This window comes from Sminthopsis crassicaudata, chromosome 2, assembly GCF_048593235.1.
Source record: "Sminthopsis crassicaudata isolate SCR6 chromosome 2, ASM4859323v1, whole genome shotgun sequence".
Taxonomy (NCBI): domain Eukaryota; kingdom Metazoa; phylum Chordata; class Mammalia; order Dasyuromorphia; family Dasyuridae; genus Sminthopsis; species Sminthopsis crassicaudata.
The window spans coordinates 151398286-151411763 of NC_133618.1; positions in this window are offsets into that span (position 1 = coordinate 151398286).

Genomic DNA, 13478 nt, shown 5'->3' on the forward strand with positions numbered 1-13478 from the left:
AGAAAGAGGCAAGGTTTAAAGTATATTCCCTTGTTTACCTTAGAAACTTAGAATGGGAATAAGTAATTTTTTGACAGAGAGATTCAACCTCTCACTTTCCTCATGCCTTTCACACATATTAGACGAATCATAAGTGTATAATGTCTTCTTTTCCAGGTGTGCTTTGAATTAAATTGCCTTGAAGATTCTATATCCTATCATATATATATATATATATATATTTATATATTTGTATTTGTATTATTTATGTGTTTCTCCCACCTTTGCTTCTATTTTCTATTTTTTAATGTAACTTCCCTGAAAACAGTGCTAGTGCTTTCAAATGTTCTCTATTCATCTATTTATCTAGCTATCTGTTATTTATAATAAAATTATCCATAAATAAAATATAAATATTTGTAATATCATTCATACTCATCTTGTGGGAAATTGGGGTGACAAGATTAAAGTGATTTAGTAGGACATAAAGAGATACAGAGAAAAGTGATTGATCATTCCATTTAGGATATGTATCCTATACCACAATTTCCCCCTTTACTTTACATTTGTTTTCCTGTATTGCCTGCAATTCAGAATAGATCAAAGAATGTGCTACTTCCTCAGTAAATTTTGATCTCTCCACCAGAAAACAAAAAAGTAAAGCAATTGCTCAGAATTTTGTAATGTTTCCTTGTACAGAAGAAGTACCATGGCATTCAACTCCTTTAAAAAAAAAACCAAACCCAACAATGTATCTCTTTTTCAAAAATATTTTAAGTACTTTGCAAACAAGGATGAGTGTCTCCTACAGCCAACTGAGTTATCTATATAATAAAGGGCAAATGATCCCTAGTCTATAATTTTTTTGACCGAAAGATTCAACCTCTCACTTTCCTCATGCCTCTCACACATATTAGAAGAATCATAAGTGTATAATGTCTACTTTTCCAGGTGTGCTTTGAATTAAATTGCCTTGAAGATTCTATATCCTATCATATATATATATATATATATATATATATATATATATATATATATGATAGGATATATATACATGATATATATATATATATATACATATATATATATATATATATACATATACAAGATTTTATCTCTCCTTTATATTTCCTAAGAAGTACATTTGTGTTGCTGAGTAATAGTTGTTTCATTCATTCATTCATCCCTTTGCTCACTCAGTGAAGGGACCAAATATCTCTTAAGTGCTTAGCATGTGCCAAGCACTATCCTAAGCATTTACAAATATCTCATTTATCTGATTTGAGATAAAATAATTGAATTATCAGAAAAATGAGAGCCAAATTTAACAAGTGTAAGTGTTGACAAGAGTTACTTAGGCACAGGAAGTTTTATAGAATTCAGCTTAGTGATTCATGCCCTCTCTTCCCTTCTGCACAGCTAAACCTACTCATTTTTCAAAGCCCCGTTCAGGAATGAACTTTTCCCTTTCCTAACCTCCCATCAGATTTAATATGTTTAGTAAATATTCTGACTTTTTATCCACCATTAGATATTACAATATGCCTGTTTTAAAAGAAGCACTTGAACACATACAAACAGAGCTACCATTGTGAAATGTACATTGTTTACATTTTTGAAAAAGAGCATCCCCCAATCCAAGCCAAGGAAAAATAATCTCAGTGGGAAAATTTCCAGATTTCCATAGTGGTATAATTCTATGGGTTAGAGTCATACAAACAAAAGCTTTTGTCATAACAACAGCATAGTGGAGACAATATTGTGGCCTTTTTTCTTCAAGTCATTAGATTTCCCTTTGGCCTTGGGATGCAGGTTAAGCCTCAATCTTAAACCCAAATGTAAGTTTCTTTGACTTTGTACTTTTATATCAAAGTCATGATGTGGTTTTAGTTTATTTTTAGGTTATAACTATGTCTTTTGCATTGAAAACAGAATAGTCCAAGTATCTAATCTCCCATCATAAGGCATGCTACATGAAAAAAAAGAGTATTTCAGAGGGTATCCCACAAAAACACAAACTCTGCCATAGAATATTTAAACTAGTGCACAAAGTATCAGCTGTCTGTTTATCTGCAATTGAAATTCTATCCTTTAAAATAAATTCCTCTGGCCAGAAATCTCATTTTCTAAACCAATTCATTTGAATATTATTAAACTCAGAGAATTCTTTTGGCCATATGATTCCTACAAGATGGATAAGCAGCCATAAGATTAAATTGGGCCAAAAAACAAGAAATCCCAATTCTAAAGGATTTTCTGGGGAAAATAAATATTGTTTTTTTTAAAGTCAATTCTATGTTATGTAATATTATTGTTTGTAAGAAACGACCAGCAAGGTGATTTCAGAGAGGCCTAGAGAGACTTACATGAACTGATGCTGAGTAAAATGAGCAGAACCAGGACATCATTATACACTGCAACAACAAGAATACACAACAATCAATCCTGATGGATGTGGCTCTCTTTAACAAAGTGATGGTTCAAATCGATTGCAATTGTTCAGTGATAAAGAGAGCCATCTATACCCAAAGAGAGGACCATGGAAGCTGAATGTGAACCACAACATAGCATTCTCACTCTTTCTGTTGTTTGCTTGCATTTTGTTTTCTTTCCTAAGGACATTGATCTTATTGATCTGATTTTTCTTGTGCAGCAAAATAACTGTATAAATATGTATACATATATTGGATTTAACATATATTTTAACACATTTAACATGTATTGGACTACCTGCCATCTAGGGGGGAAAGAAGGGGTAATTTGGAACAGCAGGCTTTGCAAAGGTCAATATTGAAAAATTACCCATGCATATGTTTTGTAAATAAAAAGCTTTATTAAAAAAAGAAAAAAATTCAATTTTAATTCCACTACTAATATAATTTATTGCTATTTAATTCTCTCAGTGTTTGTCCATTCCCATTATTCCAACTATGATCTCTGTGCTTATACTCCCTAAGGCAAATCTTTAGCTCCATCTCTCATCCATATCTCAATTCCTTATTTCTAAATATATAATGAATGTCAAAAATTGGATCTCACTATCATATCACATTTGCCATGTCCTAACTAAGTACACCATCTCATTTCAAAATTGGTTTGAGATAAGTAAGAGGAAAAAGTGAGAGGAGAGAGGATTTCCAGTTATCATGGTATTACTATTTTCATCTTCTTGGCTAGAAATCTTAAAGTTGTTTGTAACCCCTCCCATTCTTTTATTCAGTATCTCCCCCATTGCCAACTTATACTATTACAATTTAGATATTTCTGAGGCCCTAGTGATAAAATTCTTGTGAGAGAATACATTCATTCTACTAAGCTCATATCTCCAGGCCCTCTAAGTGTCCTTCCATCTAGACAAATATAGATATTCACACTTATGACATATTAAACATACCTACTTATTTGACAATAAGATGAAAAGCGATTAGTATAAAATCACAGATACAAATATAAGACAAATAAAGTTCACATGTAAAATTGGGTCATGTTTTTCCCATAAATGTAATCAGTATCTGTGAGGAAAAGAGGAAAACACAGAAACCTGGCAAAGAGGCACATATATGCTTAGGATAACTTACAGCTATGGGACTGTAAGCTTCTTTTTTGTTCTCCATTTTTTCTCCTCCTTTTCTTCCTTCTCTTCTTCCTTCTCCTCCTCTCTCTCTCTCTTTTCTGCCTTCCTTCCTATTTCTTTCTTCATTCTTCTTTTTATTTCCTTCCTTCCTTCTTTCCTTCCTTGCTTCAAGATTCTCATTAGTCAACCAATTTTCCTGTCAATAAATAAAAGGAGAAAGAGAGGGAGAGGGAAAGAAAGAGAGGAGGAATGGGAAAGAAAAAGGAGGAAAGGAAGGAGGAAGGAAAGGAGAAAGAGAGAGATGCTATCTTTAATATTTTTTTCCTCTCTTATCTTTCTATATTCAAACTCTTCTCTGTGAATAATCTCATACTAACTTATGTTTGGTAACAAAAATGTCATCTTCTATCTCTGATCAGGTAAATTACATTTGTCCTATAACCTTAGAACAATTTATGGATACATATTTCCCCAATTGGTAGTCTAAAATCTGTCCAAGTCTTCAAATACAAATCACTGAAATGTAGTGCATTTTCCATTTGCTCTAATATTCTATAGTTTGTTATATTAAAAATGAGCTACTCCTATGTCCCATTCAGACTTAATTTCAGGATCTGCTATCTTAGAATTCTGAGTACACCTATGCCCTAGACAAGTGAGCTATTAAAAAAAAACAAAAAAACTTTAATTAGTAAGTGTTTTTCTCGGGAACATCCTCATATCTCATACAAGTCTATGGTCATTCCCTTAAATAGCCACTAAAAAAACATATCCTTCTACCATTGAATTTCAGTATCATAATTGCCTAGCGTTGAGAGATTTAATGACTTGCTTGAGATCAGTTTGTCAAGTCACATCAAGTCAAAAATTAATTAAGTGTTTACTACATGCCAAATACTGTGCTAAGCACTGGAGTTACAAAGAAAGAAAAAAAAATGTTACTGTCTGTGACACAATATATATACAAAATCAATATAAGGTAATTTGGGGGGGAAGACAGTATCAGCTGAGGGGATCAGGAAAGGTTTGATGAGATAGCTTTTAAACTAAAATTTGAAGGAACCTAGGGATTCTAAGAAGAAATGAAGAGGCAGGGCATTCCAGCAAATGCAAAGGATATAGGAAGTCCATTTGCTGAACCAGACAGCATGAGAAAGGGATTAATGCATAAGGAAACTGGAAAGGCAGTATGAGGCTAGATTATGAATGAGTTTTAAATGCCAAAGAGTTTTAATTTTATCCTAGAAGTAAAAGGTAGCAATTGATGTTTGTTGAATAAGGAAATGCTGTGGTCAGATCTCTACTTTAAGAAAAATTCAAGTCAAATTACAAGGCCCACATGTATGTGATTCTTGGATGCTCAAAGAACTTGCAGCTGTGATTGCAGAGCTGGTGTCAGTGATTTTTGAAAAATAGTGAAGAACAGGATATAGGTTGCAGGATTAAAAAAGAGCAAATAGTGTCTTAATTTCTGAAAAATCATTGATGCTTTTTTAAATTAATGGTTAAGCAGTGGAGGGAAGAAGGATAGAGGATGATAGTTTGGATAGTAGGGTCAACTATATGCATATGCTGGGTCAAAGAAAATATGTATACATGTGTCTATACTTACAAATAAACATATATAAGTATACATATATGTGTATATATCTTGAAGTTACCCACATAGAGATGTTTATGTAACCCATGGGATCTAATGAACCAAATATACATAGACACACATATACATACACACATGCATACTGACAGCTACACATATTTGTACATATGTACTATATGCATGTTTATATGCATGCATACATTTAAAGATACAACCTTAGTCTCCATCCAGTCCAGCATCTCAGTTTTTTGGACACTGTGTACTGCATATCCTGTAGAAACTCCAAGTATAACATATTCAAAACAGAATTCTTTATCATTCCTCCAAAACTTCTTCCAAATTTTCCTATTTTTGTCAAGGGTGCCACCATTTTTCAAGCCAACCAGGTTCCCAAACTTGGGGGTCTTCCTTGAATTCTCACTTAACTCATATAACCAATTTACTATATACATATTTTTCCATTTGAGCTTCACAACAATCCTATGAGATAAGTATTACAAAAGAGTGGAAGTTCCCTGAGGGTCAGAATTATTTTTCTTTTGTGTTTGAATTTCCAGTGTCTAAGTCACAGGAAGAGCTCAATAATGCTTCTTAAATTTAATTTCATTATTATGATTATTTTTTATGATGAGGAAACTGATAGAGAGGTTAAGACATTTCTCCTTGGGGCACATAGCTAGTAAGTATCAAAGACTTGAATAAAACCTAAATATTCCTAATCCAGTGGTCTTCCTGAGTTCTTGTCTAGTGCCATTCCTCTGGTTCCATTTACTTTCTCATTAAAAGCAGCACTTTGCTGAAAGCTGGTTCATTGCTGCCAAAATCAGCATTTAATAAATGAACTCAGTGAGTATAGTCTTGAAGTTACTTAAGTCAATTTCAATGGAAAAGGGAAGCTGCAATTTGTTTGGGTGCCTGCATTATTTATACTGGCCCAGAGAGAGTTAGCCATTTGGCAAGAAAGTTGAAGACCAAATGAAAACAAACAAAAATAACTTTCCTCCTTGGAGATGAAAGGCAGGATTCATCCTGAAAAAATGACTATAAACTAAGTAATAGCTTGGAAATGAATATAGAAAAATATGGAGATTTCATTTCACAGAGAGAGAGAATAGAGACTTCAAGAGCAGCCTGTTCAGGTTAAGCACTCTGCCCGACACCTCTGCCCCAGCTCCCAGCACTCCCTGGACACTAATAAGATCATTAACGGGAAGCTGTTTGTCTTGGGATAGCATCTGAAAATTAGGTCATTGGCCACATGAGCTCACTTTGGGGAGCTGTATCTCAAGCCAGTTGTGAAAACAAGTGTTTGTTTGGATAACTGATAAAATATAAGGTTAGAGGTAAAGTAAAACCCCGTATTTTTGGTCCTTCGGATAAAAGGAAAGTTCTTGTAAGCAAGAAGTTTTCAGAGAAGTGTCTCTCTCCAAAATTCTAAGTGACAAATGGAAGTGGAAGGAGTTCCCCATGTCAGTGAAATAACAACTTCTCTGGGAAATCTTCTTTCCTTAGTATTACCAGAATTGTAGAATATGAAAACTGGATGGCCCTGTAGAAATCTCTGGTAATCTAGATTAGAAAATCAAAGCTGTGACAAGTGAAGTGACTTGTCCCAAGCATTATACAGGTATTAGATAAGTAGCATAGCCAAAAACCTCAAAATTTCAAGTCTTTATGGCTTTTGAATTTCCATATTCTTTTCCATTATTGATAATAATTAATATTTTATTTTAGTGCTTTAGGTTTTGCAAAAGTCCTTTTCACAAATAATCTTCATTTTGAATCCTCACAGGAAACTCTGGAAGGTAGGACACTATCATTATCCCCAATTTTTACAGATGGGGAAAACTGAAAGCAAAACCTCAGAGGCAAAAATGGGCTGACCCAGGAGATACACAGTAAAGTTTTCTGAATCCTGATCTGAAACTCAGGTCTTTTCTGATTCCAGTGCTATGCTGTACCCCTCTGATATCTTGTCCCCTCCCTACTTTTACTACTGCCTGCTTTTTGTGTGTGGTCTTTAGATTGTAAAGCTCATTGAGGGGGAAAAATTGTTTTCTTTTTTATTAAATTGTATCCCTAGAATTTAATATAATGCATGGCACATGGTAGGCACTTAATAAATATTTATTACATTGGATTATAATTTCAGATGGCTGAAAAGCTGAAAGGCCTGAGCCAAAACTGTAAAACCCACAAGAAAGGCAAACCAAGAAGCACACTAGACCCTTGATGGCCATTCGAGTGTGTGTGTGTGTGTGTGTGTGTGTGTGTGTGTGTGTGTGTGTGGCTGTGGCCTAATTGGGGATACAAAAAGTATGTGTGTATATCCTTCCATCAATCCATTCACCTATCTATCTATCTATCTAATCTATCTATCTATCTATCTATCTATCTATCTATCTATCTATCTATCTATCTATCTATCTAAATAATATTTATCTATCTAAAATACTATGAGAAACCCACTGTAATCCCCCAATTAGCCTGTAAGTTTACATAAGGGCCAAGCACTATGGAACTTCAAATATCCTCCATAATGTTTGCATAAAATAGTTATTTACATTGTATCACCTGAATTTTAATCAAAGAGTTTTCTGACTTTTAAAAATATGTTTTGATACAAAAGCCCACAACTAGTCTCTCACACCCTTTAAAGAAAATAATTCATATCTTTCTCCTGATATGGTTGAAATGCCATTGTGACTGCCATGTGAAACATTCAAGAAATATTTATTAATCTTATATGTGTGTGTGTGTGTGTGTGTACCTGAATGTAAATAAAAGTGACTATATTTGGTACTAGGGATACAAAGTGCCCTCAAAAGGCTTATATTTTACAGGAGGTAACATTAGACTAGTATGGATAAAACAATCAGGTCTTCTTCCTCTATCTAGGCATGTGGGACAAGGATGAGTCTTGATATAGAAAGAAACTCTCTAGCTATGTTTTTCCCTGGAGTTCCCACCTGGGACATTTTATTATCACTTTGCTAGACTTGATATTAATGGCACATATCCAAAAGGGGAAGTAGCATCCCCTTATTTTGAAGTCTTTCTTTCGCTCCCATCTATGAATACCAGCCTTAGAAAATATTAGAAGAAAATAATCTGAGTCAGAACTTGAATTAAAGAGGGCTCCAGGCCATCAGTCATTGGGAAAATAGTTCTTCCCTGTCATTGTAGGCCATGCTAAAACCCTGTTTGAATTTTTCAGTGACTTTCATGTGTCTCTTACATCCCAGATTTGTTCTTATGACCAATGGTTTGTTTTATTTCCTTTATCTACTCTCTACCCATACTGCTCAGAATAGATGCCCTTGGCAAAAGGCAGCATTTGGAACACAACCTACTTTAACTGACCACCCTTATAATTGTTGCACCTCAGCTGAGTTAGCTCACAGCTTCACCAGTTTAGGCCTGTCTTGGGCTGGAAAGCTCATTTATTTTACTCTAGCCCAAGGCTATTTGGTGTTGGTCTTGGTGTTGGCTTTTAAAAATAGATAGTTAAAAAATAAAACAAATTATAGACTCATGAAGTTACAGAGCTCCAAATTATATCTTAATAGCTTCCTATTCTGGCTGTAGAATTACCATCATTTGCTAATTTGTTAAATATCCTTCCTTCCATTTACTAGCTAAGGCATGGCTACTATTTTGCTCAGGTCCTCAAGCATAGACAAAAATCCTAATTCCCTTTTCTTGAAATTTTAGGTTATTGCTTGATTGAGCTATAATTTAGAGCTATAATTCTGCCACATTTGCAAAACTTGACCTTCTGTCCAAAACAATATAGTTCTCAGAGCCTATAATTCTCTCCAAAACAAAATAAAATAAAATACACAGAAATGTAGATTGACAAAAATTTCTCTTGGAATCCCCCATTTCCTTCAAAGTCTAGCTCAAATGCTACTTTCTATGATGCCTTTTCTGATTCTACTTCACTTCTTCAACTGCCAGTGCCTCCCCCTATTCCAAATGACTTGGGTTTTTTTTACATAATTTATATTTACCCTTATGTATATATATCAATTTAGATAGAATATAAGTGCTCTGAGGGCAAGGATTATTTTATTTTATGAATTCTCAGCATCTACCATCATGACTACCATATAATAGATAATTAATAAATGCTTTTTCTTGATTGATTATTCTATATACAATCATATATTAAGAACCTATGGAACCTCCCTTCAATGAAATTCATACATCATGTTTAATGATCTTAGGAGATCACTTGAATTTTAGAGAAATTAAGTGAAATGTGAGGTCATATAGCTAGTATCAGAGATGGATTGAATTTTGATCTGCCGTGTCCAGCACTCTACTTGATCCTCTACACTTCCCACATACAAATTTTTACTCACCACCATATATCCAAATCCAGCATCTCTGCCAACCCTTGTTAATGTTCAATCCACTAGCACAAATAAATAAAATCAGAAATGTGATACAGAGCTAAGAAAATTGAAAAGTACTTCTTTAAATAAAATTCATCAATGAACAATAATTTATTGAGTGCTTACTACATAGAAGGTAAAATGCTAGTTTCCCAGTTGGATACAAAGCTGAGAGACTGGGCTTGACAGCAAGGATTTTAGCCTAGTTGGAGAAATAAGATATATTAACAGAACAGAAAAGTAAAATCCAAGTAATTGCCAAAAAAGAGATATAATCCATGAGGAAATTTTTTTGCTTTTTGTTTTTGAATTGTTTCAGTCACATCTGATTGTTTATGGTCCAATTTGAGGTGTTTGGGACAACAATACTGGAGTAGTTTTCCATTTCCTTCTGCACCTCATTTTATGGGGAAATTGAGGCAGATAGGATCAGGTGACAAGACCAAGGTTGCACAACTAGTAAGCATCTAAGTCCATGTTTAAACTCATGAAGATGAGTCTTCCTGATGGTCTTATCACACTGAGAACCCCTCCAAATTAATGGTTTATGACCTATTAAAGTCTGGTCTTCAGGATCCTTTCTCCCTTTGAAGTCTTCTAATTTTCCTCTTCTAAAATTACTTACTCACCCAAGGGTCTTAATCCTCTTGTTCAGTCTTTGAAGGTGTTTAAATGGGCATGAAGAGATTCAGCTGATGTCTGGCCTGATGACTACAGCATGACTAACACAGATACAAGTAGCAAGAGGAAAGTTTTGGGCTCCAGGATCAGTGAGTGCCTTCTAAGCCAAACCAACTTCCCATGGTCTTGGGAGGAAATGAGCAGATCACAAGGCTATAAAATGATCACCTCGTGTTTACCTAGTGATGGAAAGGGGCCTGGAAAAATCCTGCAGTTGGGTTGGCTTATTGTATCAGGAGGTTAGCAAGATGCATATCCCACAGGCAAACAGATTTTTAAGGAGTAACATAAATCTAAGAAAACTCACTATGAAGATGATGCTACTGACCCATGTCAATATTTTATGAGCTTTGAATTGTTTTTGCAATAGCAGGGATAGAGTTACTTTGAAAAATTTGGAACCTCACTGCTTTGCCTTTTCTTGTGTCTGAAGGCACAATTTTTTTTTCTTGTTAGGAGGTTGGGAGGGGGAGACAGTAGGCTAGAATTGTGAGTTGTTGGTTTTTTACTTTTTTGTATTTTAAAGTGTTATTGATGCTTTTTCTTCCAACAACATAGTTTCTCTCCTTTGCTCTTACTACATCCTAGCTTGTATTAGACTTACTTATATCTACTTCCCTTTTCTGCTCTATTATACTATAAGCTCCCTGAAATCAAGGACTGCAGCATTTTTATTTTTTATCCCAACCACTTAATACAATGATTTGTATATATAAGATGATTAATAAATGTGGACCTAATTAAATCTAATGTCATTGCCTTTCCTAAGAATGAGTAGCTTTTCTAATTTGAATACACTCTCACTAACCTATTCTACTTGGAATGATGTTGCTATCAAACTATAGAGAAAGCAGGTCATAGCTTTATACCAGAAGTTTAGAAATAATTTCACCAAACCCTCTTTTCTCAAAAATGAAGGAATCAATCACAGAAAAATTTCATGATTTCCTTCTAGTTGAACTCCTCCCCAAGACTGCTCAGCCTAGAAGCATTTTCTTCATGGAACTCTTTGCTTCATCCTTCCAAGGAAATGCAGGGTCTACTTGGGCATCCCTAGAGAGTAATACCCCAAGCTTGTAACAGACTTAATCAGTGGAAGAAAGTGCTATGTTGTAGGCAGAACTGCACTTTTTCCCTGTGGTGACATCATGATACAAGGAGTCTCAAGACCAAGGCAGTCTTCTCCAAGAATAACTATCTAACTAAAAGGCTTTCAGAATACAAAGGAATCAACTGAGAATACCTTACATATCTAAAGAGCCTTATATAGAGCTGATGCCAAGTTTATATAAAAAATATCTAATTTGATCCTCTTAATAACCCTTAGAGTAAACAAGGAAGGCATTTTATATTCATTTTTCTTGAGCATAAAACTAAGGATCAGAAAGATTCAGGAACAGATTCAAAATCAGCTAATCATGGAAGTACCAGAATGATTCCATTGGACAAGATACTGAATTGAGATTTGAAGTACCTGGCTTTGAAATTTATTGTCAATAAAACCATGAGTAACTCACTTTATCTCTAAACCTTAATTTCTTTACCTATAAAATGAGGGAACTTGGGGGAAATGCCTTGATAGTCCCTTCTAGTTCTAAATCTATAATCCAGTGACTCCAAATACAATATTTTTTCTCCTATGCCATGCTATCAAATTAGGTTCAATGTTTCTTTTGGGCTACAAAAGGTGTAATCTACTTTTGTAGAAGTGAGAGAAGGAGTTGTTTGTCTTCTAAGGCCCCATATTCAACTGAACCCAGCAACTGACCCCTTCTATCTGAATCTTTCCTCCTACTTCCAGTTTCTATTCTCCCACCAATATGCCTTTTTTAAAATGGGAATAGAAGGTTCTGTGTGTGGGTGCATGGAGATCATGGCAAGAAAGCCAGAAAACTTGGAACACACAAGGTATGAGCTGGAGAATGTTTAACAATCAGGTTTTTTGGGGGGGAGGAGGAGGGAAATACCCCAAACAAACATTATTATCTACATTATTAACATTTTTTTCATTCATTTCTTAAATTTAGACAATCAACAAAACAATAACCAAACCCTGATTTGTAGCATTTGTCAATTTACAAAGTATAAATGCTCACTCTGAATAATCAGCTTTTAGGAGCCAATGCGACTTGGTTCCAGCACACCTTGGAATGACCTTTCCAGAATCACTTGTTTCTTGAGTCCTGGTGTCATTGCAAAACACCTAAGTGTGAGGGAGGAAGAGATAAACTCTCTGTTTCTATAAAGCCACAGAAGTATGGCAACGATGTGTCTTCATAGCTTTGCCAAGATACTAAGTGGGAAGAAAGGAGTGGCCCAGGGCCTTGTACAAACTCACAATAACTGATTACACATTACTTTGCCTCACACTATGCCATCCCTAGCATTAATCACCTCCATATTTTTCACAAACCTTCCTTTTTCTCCTCAACTTTGCATCTGGGAACCCTTAATTCAGTTCAGGCTCAGCTCTCAAGTGCTATTTCCTTCAAAAAGCCTTTCCAGATTCCCCAACTTTTAATGTCCTTCCCCTTCTCCTCATTGGGTAAGTTTGTGTATGAATCTTCACCTTTGAGATAGGTTTTCCCTTTCCCTCTGCTTCAAATACATTGGGACCCTTCCTCTTCCCTTAGCTCAGCTGTTCCAGAGTAAGATAGAAGGTAGAAAAGCATGAGGGTGTAGAGAGATGTTGACAGAAGCAGGAAATATTCAACCTGAGTGCTGAAAGGAGGAAATGATTAAGAAGGACTCACCTTAAACTTGCCTGCTGATTGAGAAGTAGACCATGGAAACAAATAATACCAATATCCAGAAACAGAAGGCAGTGATAGCAAAATGGTTGAAAATTTCCAATTTAGCTGTAGTTGTGAGTGATAGAAAACAGAACTACAGGGAATGGTAGAAAATGGAACAAATGCCTGGACTGAACAAAAGTTGGCCCCTTCTATTGCTAACGCACTATTTCTAGCAGTACTGCTAGAAAATCACAGAGAACGCACACATCTCTTAAGGAGAGGAGAAGTTTTACATACATCCATACATCATACATTTGATATGAGTCCTTTCTCTGTCCATTGTTTTATAAATAAATAGTAGTATACCTTGAATCTTATGAGCCTTAATGATTATAAAGGAGATATTGTGGCTACTCCTGGGAAGGCAAATTATCTTGTACACACATTCTCCAGATGTCTCTTGAAAGAGAGCAAAAATACAGAGAGGTAAGACCCCCAGAAAACTTGAA